Source organism: Schistocerca serialis, chromosome 12, assembly GCF_023864345.2.
Source record: "Schistocerca serialis cubense isolate TAMUIC-IGC-003099 chromosome 12, iqSchSeri2.2, whole genome shotgun sequence".
Classification (NCBI taxonomy): Eukaryota; Metazoa; Arthropoda; class Insecta; order Orthoptera; family Acrididae; genus Schistocerca; species Schistocerca serialis.
In genome coordinates, this window is record NC_064649.1 from 81,623,554 (window position 1) to 81,627,131 (window position 3,578).

Sequence of the window (3,578 nt, forward strand, 5' to 3'; positions counted from 1 at the left end):
CACCCAATGATAATATTGAGAATGAAAATTAAATAAAATTTGTGCTATTTCTGAATCAGTAATCCAAAGCTAGAGGTTAATGCAAGGCACAGCGTGGCAATATTGTAATATCTCTAGGTCCAACAGCAACAGGTAATAAACTGCATAGACATCGGAGAAAGTCTTTAATTGGAAATTATTTCTAGCTGGAACCAAAACCATACGTACCCATATTCCACGTAATAAGCGCTTTTAGACAAAAATGCAATAAAAAACACTTCATAAATGAAGTATTAATAGGAAACCTAAAGAGCAAGGTTATTTAGTTTTAATGATCAAATGCTAACTTAGTATGACACACTACAAATCACACAGTGACTTGTAAGCTCTGTATGCAGATCAGATATTCTCAAATTCAAATTGTTTATGATTTGTTCTCCACTAGAACTGTTTTTCAAAGGTCGATGGACACCCACGATAATGGAATATTCATGGATATGACACCTTACCCAGATATAGGACTTCTTGAACTAAGGTAATGGCTTAAGACATTATTAAGACTACAGAGCAGTGTTCTGCAAACACTGAAACTTATCTATCCTAAATTTAACCGCATACAGAATACAGTTAATTTGTAAATGGTAAGTGCTGGCACGATCAACACCACTCACAATATTATGATTCTCAGGAAGGCAGCAGATGGGAATCGCAGAACAGAAGCAAATCGAATAGTGTCAACTGGTATAATTTATTTATTTGTTTATTTATTTTTTTTCAGCATGCCACACATTCATTGTATTTACAGAAAACAATGTGTTCCATCAAAAGCTGATGTACATATGCTGTAGGCCTATTTGTGGAAACCAGTTTCCCTTGCACAATTACCTTCATTCAACAAATTTTACAAGGTGAAGTCCTTTTCTCCAAAAAATATGAAAATCTTATTCTTATACAGGTAAAATCATGTTACTTGTACAGGCTTCTTCCGTGTTAACAACACTGCCTGTATTCAACATTACAACTAGCAGGTGAGCACTGGACAGTTGATCCAAACTCTAGGATCACTGCAACTGGCCAGATTCTATTTTCATTTGGCAGTAGTAATTTCAAATGGGAGCAGTAATTTTGAGACACAGGCAATATGTACATGTGGCATGACACCTATTCACCAGTAAAAAGCTAAGATTTTTACATTTTCTGTCAGCAAAGATTCTGCTTTGTAAGTTTCACTACAAAATTAACATTTTACAATTGAAACTAGTTTCAACAAATAAAACAGGCAATACAGCAGAATGAGACAACATTTTTATTGATCTTTTTGTCACTGCCAACTTTAGATAACACAAACTGGTAAACAGCTGAGAGCGCCAAAGCAAGAATGGTACACGATGTTGACGGTTGCTGCAATGTTATGAGCAATTAAGTTTGAAATCATTTATTGACAGACATGTTAAAGCCATAAAACACAGTGTCATCTATTAGTTAAACTGTCAGTGAGCGAATACTAGTCAACTTTGGTCAATGTCATTCAATTTATTGACTCAATTACCACAATGAGCCACCTTGCAGAGATTCTTTTCAAACTGCATGTGTGGTACAAAGATAATTTGATGACCGTCTCTATACCCTTTAATTTATATCTTGCCACCACATGTGTCTGTCAAGGTTTCCTGTTTGATGGAATCAAAACAACATAATCATATGATTTCCGAAAATGGTCCCCACCTTATAGACTGAGTTTGCTCAGGGCAGCTATTATTGTGGCATGGTTTGATATTTCATCACACACAGCCCATTGTAATAACAGTATACCAGATTGCTGCCACTTGATGTGCTGCAACAAATATGAGATAACTCTGCATTTTTCTGACCAATTTGTGTAATCTGCACTCCAATGTTTTAACAAAATATCAAAAGGAAAAGGTAAGGGCACTTGATGACTAAACAATGGTTAATGAAACCATGGGTTGCCAAATATACTGACTCAACAATATGAAACACATAAAATAAGATTAACTGGATCTTTATTTCATGCACTTCTAAAAATAAATGAAATACATCAAAATATTGAAAAACAAAAAGAAAAATAGTGTAACTTTATAATAAAACTAATGTGCTGAAATCCCACCTTCTATGCAAGTCTTCAATTACATTCCACACATTCCAGCATAGTGGTGAAATTGGATCATGTCCCCTTCTGCACACCTGATAAAACAAAGTAAGAAATTCAAATTTCACCCTGTTTTATACACTATCAAGGGCATGAACATTAAACATACATGAAGACAAGAAGAAAGATAGAGTTAGTGTATTCACAAATAACTGAATCACTGAAACACGTTCCAAACAAAAATAAAAGCTGTCAAATCATAATTTTTATATTTTGAGTACGAAGAGCATGCCTGACAAGTAATCTGGAAGAGATGATAGTTATAACAAAATATTGGATATTTGCTGATTAACAACGTAGTTCATTTACTCGGTTGTCTAATATAAGAAATGGTTTATTTAACGATGTCTGTTTAAATACGGGATCGTTACATGCGCAGGTCACCAAACATATATATACATATATACACACACACAATTTTTGTATATTTAGACGCGACAGCAGCTATGTGAAAATTACGAACAAAAGGAGACTTGGCCAACAGCTAAATATGAAAATAACGTACAGGATTATCAGTATTTTCCACAACATTTCTTACATAAGATATTAAACATGCGTACATTTTCTTTCAGAATGTACGAAATACTGTCAACGGACATTCTGCCGCAATGTCACCAATCGCATAGGCTACTACACAACGGAAGAAACACTTCTCACACCAACAAACAGTAGAGCAAATACCATTTCACATTAACAAGGGGCAAGCGCAATCTTCATTAGAAGGCACTTTTTTTATTTTAATAACTTTTACGCCATGTTTCACTACAAACATAATGGGAAATAATTTTATTCGATTAATAAAGAAACGACTGCAAATTATCTGACAGTGAGCAAATAATCAGGTAATTTCGTATATATCGTCGTTTGTTGATATTGTCGTATAAAAACTCCACGAATAAAACCTGCGTCCATTAGAATTTTCTAAACCAGTAGAGCACAAGAAAGGAAAAACTCTATATTATGCAGTTTAATACTTACAAATGTGTAGCTTTAGGACTGCTCAATATTTCACATCGCTTCCGTCTCCTCCAAGCTCACCGTAGAATACAACAATATCATGACGCTATTAATGTAAACAAAAGATATGCTACTACAAAGACTTCATACGAAAGATAAAACTACATCCAAGGAACCTTATTAGCGTAAAAGTTCCGGAGCACACCTGAGTACCGGTCTAAACGCAACATTATGAATGCATATATCTGCGGAAATCTCTGTACATGCAAAAAAATCGCCGACAAAGTGTTCACATGACACAGTTTCAATGTAACGCTGGCCTGCCATTTGTCCTGCACACGTTCAATATTTATTGACACTACTAGTTTGTCAAACCTAAATATATTGAAGTGAAGCGACCTCTCGCTAACAACTCTGGCAAAAGTTCACAGTTGACATCGCGACATTTTAAAGTTAAGCTGTCGAAGACCCA

General features: G+C 34.9%; 1 long non-coding RNA gene across 1 annotated transcript; it reads right to left on the bottom strand.

Annotated features, from left to right (window-relative positions):
* Window positions 1-1,271: 1,271 nt before the first annotated feature.
* LOC126428196 (uncharacterized) lies at window positions 1,272-3,236 on the bottom strand. The gene is made up of 3 exons (XR_007576792.1): window positions 3,128-3,236; window positions 2,108-2,184; window positions 1,272-1,813 (listed from the first exon to the last, which is right to left on the bottom strand). It is a non-coding gene; the product is annotated as an uncharacterized LOC126428196 (long non-coding RNA).
* Between the last annotated feature and the right edge of the window lie 342 nt (window positions 3,237-3,578).